Genomic DNA, 10,177 nt, shown 5'->3' with positions numbered 1-10,177 from the left:
GGATGGGATGATGGATATAGGGGAGTTGTTGTGTGCGCAGGTGGGGAGGGTATGGAAGGGAATAGTGAGAAAGAGGTGGAAGGGGCAGCACGAATATTTTGCTTGGCGGGTGGTGTGAAAGGTGTTACCGGTAAGGGTGGAGCAACGGCGATGGGGTTTGCTGAGATGGGCAGAGTGTCTGTGAGAATTGTGCATGAGGGAGGAGGCAATTTTTTTTTTCCATGTTTTATGGGAATGTAGTTTTGCACAAAGGGTATGGCAGAGGGTAAGTAGGTTTTGTAGAACAGTAGGGTGGGGGGCTTTTGTTAACTGTGAGGGGGCTTTGTATGGGTTAGTGAACCACAAGGAGAGGGAATGGGAAATCAGGGTTTTGTTACTTTGTACACGGGTGGCGGTATGGAAGGTGAGGTGTTTGTTAGTGCAAAAGGGGCTTTATTTTACGTCGTGAGAGTATTTATTTGTTGAATGCGGAGTTGGGGTATTACAGAAAGAGGGGAAGGGGAGTGGGAGGGGATTGAGCGGAGGAGGTTATTTGAGTAGAAGGAGGGAGAGTTGGGATAAGGGGAAGGAGGAAAATGGGAATCTAAAAGGGAATGTATATATTATGATTTTGGGTTAGATACTGAAAGAGGGAGTGATTGAAATGAAAAAGAGGTTGAATTGGTGGTGGCGAAGGTGGGAGGGATATGCTGAAGCGTTTTATTTTGGTGGTTGGGGGGGGAAGTAATGTGTTTTGGTTGTCTTGAAAGGAATGTTATGTTACGGGGTTTAATGTATAGGTTGTGTTTTGAATCGGAAAAGTTGGGAGATTTTGTTGTTTGTGTTGAAAGTTTTCAAATATTTTTGGTACTTGTTAATAAAAAGAAAAAAAAATCTGTTCTTATCAGTTTAATTTCTGATATGTCTTTTGATTTATGAGGACTGATGCATTTTTGGTGCTGGGAGCGGGCCTCAGCTTGCTCCAGCCCCTCCGCGCATTGGCCCGGTATTGCAGGGCCTCTGGGCCCGGTGCCCACTCCCCTTCTTGGGGGGGAGCGCCTTTCTCCTCTGTCGGTTCCAAAAGCAGCAGCAGCATGGGCCTCCTGGAGCTGGTGACCCCAGGCCAGCCCTGGGGGGGTGCCCTATGCAAAAGGCCACTGGGCAGCAAGCCGGGAGGCCGGCAGGTGTGCAAGTGGGCACGCACCCACCTGCCCCCGGGCCTGCCGGGTGGCATTGCTGGCGGGCCTACCCCGCTGGCAGTGGCAGGGGGCCATGAAGCCCGGGCCCAGGTGGGCAGGGGGTGTTGGCTGGGAGCTGGTCCAGGCTGCAGAGGGCCCGCCATGGCCCGGGTGGCGGCACCCGGAGGGCTTAGGAGGCCGGCGGGCTGGGGCCTTCGCTGCTACTGGCAGGCCTTGCAGCCTCCCCCCTTGCTCCCTGGCTTGGCCCACAAGGCCCCGTAAAACCAGATGCTGCCTTCGTCGAGTGTTGTCGTTGCTGATGACCAGACACAGCAGTGGGGTGTGAGCCAGGCCAGTCCAGTCCAGTTGAATGAAGGCAGTAGACTGAGACCTGGGCAAACTGAAGCAAGGAGTCGAGTTGAGGACAAGGTCGAGTCGAGGAAGGAGCGGGGCACACCTGACCTGGCAGCCCCGGCCTGCCCACACAGTGGCTTTCCCACAGGAGAGCCGACCAGTCACCACGCCGCCACAGGACGGATCACCTGGAAGAGGATTAAAAAGATGCTAGAAACCCGGGCGCACCCGACTGAAGCAAGGAGTCGGGTCAAGGAAGGAGAGGCACACATCTGCCAGCCCCCGCCCACATGGTGGCTTTCCTGCAGGAGAGCCAGCCAGCTGGTCAGTCAGTCGCCACACCGCTGGGGCCACTCCTGGCCCTGCTTGCAGGGCCCCCCAGGCTGCTGGCCCCGGGGGGCCCGCTTCCCCTCCGACCCTGGGTGGGTTATCATTTCTCAGCCTCTTGAAGGCTCAGATCAGTTTGGCGGTCGGGCTCAGGTCCGGCCACTGCCTGGTTGGGCCTCGGGAGGCCAGGCGCTGGGAGGAGAGCAGGGTTGGCGACGGCAAGGGTGATCATGGAGGTGGCGGTGGCAATGGAGTTGGTGGAGCAGACGGGAGCGGAGCGGAGGAGAGCAAGATCTAGGCGAGAGTGGGGAGAGAAGTCGGGAGACGGGAGGAGGCGAGCAGAGCAGAGACGGAGGCGAGTGGACAGCGGCGGAGGAGGGATGGAGCTTTGTGGGAAGGACCAGCTGGGAGGGGGAGGGGGGGGGGGAGAAGGAAGACGCCCGAAGAGGGTGGACCGGCAGCGGAGGGCGGACGGCAGGAGGCTCGTGGGCAGGAGGAAGAGGCGGCATGGATGACGATACATTCTGGTCCGGAGCAGGAAGATGGAGACGGGAGGAGGGACATAAGACGGAGGGTCAAAGTGACTTTGGCTAGAAAGGGTTTTAACGGCGCAAAGACTTTGAGCCGGGGGGACTTTATGGCGCGGGTACTGTTTGCCACACTGAAGGTGGAGCCTGTGGACTTGAGTTGTGTGGTGGCATTTGATAATTTCAAGGAGTGGCACGTGTCCTTTTGGAACTGCAAGGCCTACTCTGCTTTTTGGGACACGTACAAGGCAGCTGTGGAGCACGGGGAGTTGGAGGGGCTAAATTTCGAAGTAGGCCAGAAAGCATGGGAGCGGGTGTTGTTTATTAAGATGTACACCGATGTTTTGGAGGGGAATGTGATGGATTGGCTGGAGGGAAAGGTGCAGCGTGCTGAACGTGGAGAGGGTTTTTGACGGGTGGAGGGCACGAGTTTTATTGCAGGAAGAGGTGGGGAACCCTGGGGATGTGAGGCATTTGTTGTCGGTGGTTCAAATTGGGCCTTGCAGGGGGTATGTTACGTACCATGACCAGTCGAAGGTGTGTAGCAGGTGTGGGTTGGGGGGGCACTTGGCTGCATTTTGTTTGTTAACAGTTCGTTTTCGGTGTAGGGGAATGGGGCACAGAGCACAGTTCTGTACAGAAACTGGTGTGCACCAGCTGTAGGCAGGAGGGTCGCATTCAGCGGGAGTGCCCGTACTCCTACACAAACAGAGTACAGGTGCAGGGAGAGGGGGAGAAACAGAGGGGAGTGGAGGGAGGAGGGAATGAGAAACAGCTGGAGGTGCGGGTGGAGGAGGAGGAGATGATTTGTACAGGAGACACCTGAGGGGGAGGGGGGTCAACAAGGGATTGAAGAAGCAGTGCTGGGGCTTTCAGAGGAAGAAGTGGAGGGGGAAGGGAAGGGAGAAGAACAAAAGGGAGAGAAAGAAGGTGGGGGTGAGGCTTTGAAACAACTGAGAGGGATGATGGAGCAATTAGGGGGAGCAGAAAAGCCCAAGGGGGGAGATTGGGCAGAAGGAATGGAAGCCCTGGAGCAAGGGCAGGAGGGGGGTTTAAAGAAAAGGAAGAAGCAGCCGGGAGGGGGGAAGGGGGTAAGAAAAGAGTGGGAGTGGAAGTGGACAAACCTGGAGAGATGGGGAAGGGAAACAGAAGGAGAAGGTGGTTGGGGGGAGAGACAGAACAGGGGAGGGGGAGGAGAGGGTGGGATTTTTGAGCCCTGGGTTGGTGGAGGGTTTGGTGGCGACTATGGGAATATGGAGACAAGGGATTCTGTTTCTGGTGAAAGGGTCAGAGTGAGTTGGAGAGTGGGAGTGGGGTGGAGGGGTAAGGGGATAAGGGTGTTCCTTTTGTTTTGAAAGATTTGGAAATGATGTTGAGGGTGGCCTGGTTAAACATGAGGAGCCTTTTGACAAGGAAGAGGTGGGAGAGGGTGTGGAAGTGTTTGGAACTATTTCAGCGGATATAATTTGCATGCAGGAGTGTGGGATAGGGTGGGAGGGGAATTATGGGTTTTTAAGGAAACGATGGGAGAAGGGGCAACCTTGGTGGGCAGGGGCGGAAGGGAATAGGGCGGTGGGGGTGGGTATTTTACTTAAGGAGGCACAGGTGAGGGTGTTGGCAGTAGAAATGCTAATTGAGGGTTGCTTGCAGCACCTGAAGGTGGAGGTGGGGATTTTTAATGTGTATGCATCTGCAGTGAGGGCTGAGCACAGGGAATTTTTCCAGAAGCTGGAGATATGTGGGGGATGGGGAGGGAACAAGGTGTTTGTTGGGGATTATAATTGTATTATTGAAGAGGGGGATAGGGAGGGAGGGAGGGGGGTGTGTGTGTGTGGCGGGGGGGGGGAACAATGGACAGCATGGGGAGGTGGTTAAGAAATTGGATAGGGGAGGAGGGTTTGAAGGACATTTGGGAAGGGGAGTGGGTTGTTATGTCTCAGCTGTGTTCTTGGGAACCCTGGCACAGGATGCAGTCTGTCTGACTCTTCCCCCCCCCCCCACCCCACTACATAAATGAAACTGATTAGGATGCAGTGAGAGACGCACCTAAGACCCTCCAGATAAGGGTGACGAGTGAAACAACTGCCCTAGGTCTCATTTGCATCCGAGATGGAACCAGATGACCATTCATTTACATGAGAGATGGAGAACAGAAAGCCTGAAGCAGAGACTGTAGTGAATTCTGGGACCAGAGAAGCAGGAGAGCACTGCATGATGGGTTGATTTAACATTTGGAGCACAGATTCCCCATCTTCACACACACCCAGCTCAGCATTTATCAGACCAGTTCTAATCTGGATTTACTAAGGACTTCTCTGTCCCCCCTTCCCCCTGCCCCCCAACACACACCCCTCTAAGTTGAATAGGCATCTCGGGCCGTACATTCCCCGGTCCCACTATGGGAGGCTTATTTAAACTTGATTGACTAAAACTCGGTTGCTGGGTTAGGGAATGCTGAGGCAAGAGACGGAGTCAGAGGGGGTATGGGCAACATTTGAACGATGGTTAAGGGTTCATCACAACATCCAGCCTATTGGAGCCCTAATCACAGGTGTTGTCATACTTTTCCTGAAACGACTGGTGGGAGTCCTCTCCACAAAAGGTTGAGCATCCCAATAATTGCTTTAAGTGTGTTAAAAGACTATGGTAAAATCTGGAAAAGTCATGCTAAGCTGAGGTTTGTGCACAAGTAAAAATCCAAAATCCTGATGCTGCAAGCTATCTATTGTTTCTGAAGAAACGATAAGATATACTGATGGGATATCTGCTATCCATAGGACTCTCAAGCTGGCTCCCAAGCATTTGATTACTCCCTAATCTTAAGTGTTTCCTGATCATCAGTCAGTTTCTTGATGTTCCAAACCCCTTGTCAATAGAAAAGACAATGATTTACACAATTAAGAATGCTTTGAAGCAGCTGAACTGAGGGTATAAAAATCTGTAAAAAGTGTGTGTGCTTCAAGAAGAAGACGACAACGACAAAGCAGAAGAAAGAAGAGAGAGAGAAAGAAGGAAACTCCTGTGCTGACACCATCCCCTGTCGTTCTTGGGATGGTGGAAGAACAGATAGTCTCTCTCTTCAAGAACTGTGCTACGAACTGTGCCTGTCGGCTCTGCAGCCTGAGTACCTTGGACTGGTGAGATCCCAAAGCGCTCTCTCTCTTTTCTCTCTAGGTGCAAACTTCTGAACCTGAACTGTATTAGTTAAGCTTGAGCTAAGTTCCCTAAATACTTAGTGAAACCAGGGTAGTACTGTAATTGTTTTGTGTGTGTTTTTCTTTTGCATATCTATTACTACTAGTACCATTATATATTTCATATGCTTAGCAATAAATAACTTTTATAGTCAAACTGGTAGTAACTGGGTATATTTTTACTTCTCTGCTTCCCTTTCCTCCCATGCTCTGCAGCAACGCTTCTTTTACCTAAGCTAAAGATCCCTGTGAAGGCCAAAATTACTGTGGGGTCTGCTCATCAAGAGGCCAAAGATTGGGATGTGCTGATTTTGAAACACATAAGGGGATCAGCTTGTACAGGCTGATTGACCCAGTTTGACTCAGATGTGCCCTTATGAACTGAATGCGGGCCCATGAGGGTGTCAGCTGGACACCCAGCTGGATTCAGAGGGATTCTGTTCACCTGTGTGCTTGTGTCTGACTGATACTTGTGGGAGAAGAAAGCTTGTTGGAACAAGTTCAATCCCCAATGCCATTTCTAACACATCCCCCTCCCCCCCATCTTGTTCTTCCTCCCCCTCTGTCTCCATTTCCCCCACGCTCCCCTCCATAACTCAGCACATGCTCCCCTCCATAACTCAGCACATCTTCCCCTCTTTTTCCGTACCCTTCTCCTCCCTTTCTTCTTGTGGTCTCACTTTCTTCACATAGGAACAGTGGCACTTTTTCTGTATGTGCCCCTCTTCCCCACATGCCCCACAAGTGACTTTCCTCATGCTCACAGCCCCTGCTCTGTGCTTCTTTTCCCCGCAGCGAAGATAAATTGTGTGCTGGGAAAAAGCTGCTATATGCCCTCCCCTCCCACACTTGCTACAAACCTTCAGCTGCCCAAAGTAATGTAAATAACCCCTTTGCGGACCTATTTGGATTGCAGAGGGCTGGGGGGCAGGGGCTGCGGGTGGGAATGGAGAGGTGCTGGGCGAGAGGCCCCACTGGTGTCTGGGCTGTTGGGACACGCTCAGGACAACACCGCCTGGCCATGGGTGGGGGCTGTGGGGCCCGGGGCCAAGTGCAGGGCAGTGTGGTGGGGCTGGGGGGCAGTGGGGGAGCCGTGTCCCCTGTGGGTGCCGTGGGGGAGGGGAGTTGGTGCTGTGGGGACAGTAGAGACACCTAAGGACAGGGACCTGGGCTGTGATCTGCCTGCCACGAACCTGTGCTGGTTTCTCCTCAGCATAATTTGTCCTGCCAGGCTCTCACATATGTGAGCCTTGATAATTTTTTTCAAAGACTTTGCCAGGGATGGAGGTGAGACTGACTGGCCTATAGTTGCCCAGGTCCTCCTTCCTCCCCTTCTTGAAAATGGGGACCACATTGGCCCTTTTCCAGTCCTCCGGGACTTGGCCCGTGCGCCACGAGTGTTCAAATATTTCCGCCAGTGGCTCTGCAATGATGTCGGCCAGTGCCTTCAGCACCCTCGGATGGATCTCATCCGGACCTGCTGACTTAAAGGCATCCAGTTGTTCCAAGTGCCTCTGCACCATCTCAGGGTCTACGCATGGCAGTCTGGCACCTTGGTGCTGCCTCTCTACAACCCCAGTGAGGGACTTGTCGTGTCCCTCGCTTGGGAACACTGAGGCAAAGAACTGGTTGAGGAGTTCAGCCTTGTCCCCCTTGTCTGTCACCAGTTGTTTCTGCCCATTTAGCAGGGGTCCTATTCCTCCCTGGGCCTTCCTTTTACTCCCTATATATCTAAAGAAGAATGTCTTGTCCTTTACTTGGGATGCCATCCTCAGCTCCATGGTAGCTTTGGCCCATCTAACTGCCTCCCTACAAGCACGAGCAGAGGAGGTATATTTGTCTTTGGTGATCTCTCCCTGTTTCCACTTTTTATGTGCTCTCCTTTTGGCCCTCAGGCTGCCCTGGATTTCTGCGGTCAGCCAAGGAAGCCTCCTGGCCCCTTTCCCTCTTTTACCCCGCATGGGGATCGTCTTGCTTTGTGCCCGAAGGATCGTTTCCTTAAGGCACAGCCACCCTTCTTGGGCTCCCATCATTTCAAAACTACTCTGCAGTGCGTCCTTGACTAATCGCCTGAGTTCACTTAAATCAACTTTCCTAAAGTCTAGTACTTTCACCCTACTAGTTACCTTACCCACTCAACGTCTTATGGTGAATTCTGTTATTAGGTGATCACTGTCCCCCAGATGGCTACCGATCTGTAGGTCCCCTACCATGTCATCCCCCATTGCCAATACCAGATCCAGTATGGCATTCCCCCTAGTGGGACCATGTACCTCCTGTGTCAGGTGGAGGTCCTGTCCACAGGTTAGAAACCTGTGTGAGTGGTGGGACTTTGCTGTCTGTGTCTCCCAGCAGATGTCTGGGTAGTTTAGGTCCCCCATGACTACCGCCTCTTTAGCTTTTATGGTCTCTGTGAGCTGCCTCAGGAGCCCCGCATCTATTTCTTCCCCTTGATGTGGGGGTCTGTAGCAGACCCCTACCGCCAAATCCCTTTCTCCTTGCCCCCCATGTAGCCTAACCCACAATCCTTCTACTTCCTCATCCTTGGATTCCGTCTTGATGAGGGTTGACGTATATTGCTCATTGACATAGAGCGCAACCCCTCCCCCCCTTTTTCCCCACCCTGTCCTTTCTGTACAATCTATAACCCTCAATATGTACCGCCCAGTCGTGGGACGAATCCCACCAGGTTTCCGTTTGCCCTACTAAGTCGTAGGTGTTTTGTGCAAGCAGGAGCGTTAGTTCATGCTGCTTGTTCCCCATGCTCCTAGCATTAGTATGTAGGCACTTGAGCTCTGCGACAGGTGCCTTTGCTGCCCCCCCGCTCCGAGTCCCAAGGGGCCCCTTATTTCTTACCTTCTCGTTGCTTACCTGTGCCGTAGTGCTGGCTGCCCCACGGCTTGCAGGTTCCCAATGTTCTTTCTTCAGGCTGGGCTGTCCTTGTGGGTGCCACATGGTTTGGTGGTCCACAGCTTCCCCCGCCCTCATCTTCCCCTCCCCCCGGCAACCCTAGTTTAAAGCCTGCCGGAGGAGATCCGCCAACCTAGAAGAAAACACATTCTTACCTTTGGGGGACAGGTGAAGCCTGTCAGCACACATCTGGGCCTTTAGGGCCAAGACATTGTCCAGAAGGCACCGCTTCAGATCCCACTGATCCCGGCACTGCTCCCGAGGGGCCAGGACTGGGGTGAGCCCGGCCACCTGGTGCTCAGCCCTGCGGCCAGAGCTCAAGCTCCCCTTACTTCTCACCATCTCTTCTCCTCCTCTTGGCAGGGACATGCACGGTGGGGAGGAGCTGCTTTTGTGGGGAGCAGAAATGCACCAGGGTGGAGCAGTGGGTGAAAGAGCACAGGGAAGAAGACCCTGGCACCATGGGGGTGCGGTGATATGAAGAGACTGACAGAAGGCAAGTGCTAGATGGGGAGAAGAACAGAGAAAAAGACTGCCCCCCTGCCCCCCCCCCCCCCCCGCACACACACGTGAGGTTCCCAGTTGTGACCTCTGGACGCTGACACACAAGGGTGCTGATCGTGGAGATACGGTAACTGGCATCAGCTGCAGCCTCTCAGCTGACCCTGGGCTCCCTGACCAGCTCCTCGCTCCCAGCAGAGCTTTGTCAAGGCACCTAGATACAAATGACAGCATGGGCCCCAGAAACCAAGGTCTTGCCATTCACCGCCATCTACAAACAGTCAGGTGTGAATGCACACAGACACATACACCTGCACGCCTGCACACCCAGGGATCGGTGTGTACGACCCCCTTCCCCCCCCAACCCTATATTCCATGGTTCTTTGGGGCATAGTTGCAGCGTGGGTATGTAGACCTCTTGCTTGGAGCATATAAGCCTTTGGGCTGTCATTTTTTTTTTAATGCAGCTTGAAACCCTTGGCAATGAATCAGATTTTAGAAGCCATTTGAATGGCATGCTATTTTTATTATAATCAATGCTTTAGTTTGTTTTTTTTTAAAAAGGCTATCACTGTGGTACTTGGATGCACAGCAAGTTAAAACAGCCCACAATAAAGAGACCTACTTCAGGGTAGCAGAGAAAACGAAGGAGCTCAGTAATAATCACTAAGTAACCATTTGATGGAAAAGGCTGCTCTGCATCCTCCACTGCAGGTCAACAAGCGTCTTTGCTCCGATACTGCATGCGAACTAATATTGGACAGTTGGTCCCTTTTGACATGCTCCTTTCCGGTTTTGGTGCCCCCACATAGGAACTTTTCAGCGAAGCATCCGTTAGTCACCCACTATAGGACCCCTCTTTTCCACACACTAAAAACCAACCCAAACTGCCCCCCAAGTGATTTAATCCAAACCCCAGTGCCAGAACATCAGTGGCAATTCAGCAGCAAGGCCATTAGGAAGTGGCTACAGGTAGCAGCCAGCCTCAGCCCAAACTGCATTATTTCAGCACACCGCTCCTAAGTGGTTGCTGGCCCCTGAAGCAGGAAGATCCAGGTTAGATGAGTGCCTCTTAACCAGGTGCTGCAGGATCCTGTTAAAAGTGCCATGCCACCTGGCCAGGGTGGGAGAAGGAAAAAGCTCTCCTCCCTCAGTGTGGTGCCCTGTGCCTGCCCTGGCTACTTAGTGGCACCTGCAGCTCCTCCTC

The 10,177-nt window shown here is 53.0% G+C and overlaps 1 non-coding gene across 1 annotated transcript; it reads left to right on the top strand.

The window, feature by feature from the left end:
• Positions 1-837: 837 nt before the first annotated feature.
• LOC132247930 (U2 spliceosomal RNA) lies at positions 838-1,019 on the top strand. Its single transcript, XR_009459320.1, has one exon. It is a non-coding gene; the product is annotated as a U2 spliceosomal RNA (small nuclear RNA).
• The last annotated feature ends 9,158 nt before the right edge of the window (positions 1,020-10,177 follow it).

This window comes from Alligator mississippiensis, chromosome 1 (assembly GCF_030867095.1).
Source record: "Alligator mississippiensis isolate rAllMis1 chromosome 1, rAllMis1, whole genome shotgun sequence".
Lineage (NCBI taxonomy): Eukaryota > Metazoa > Chordata > Crocodylia > Alligatoridae > Alligator > Alligator mississippiensis.
Note: the sequence above shows the minus strand (reverse complement) of the source record. Positions and strands in the feature narration are given on the sequence as shown.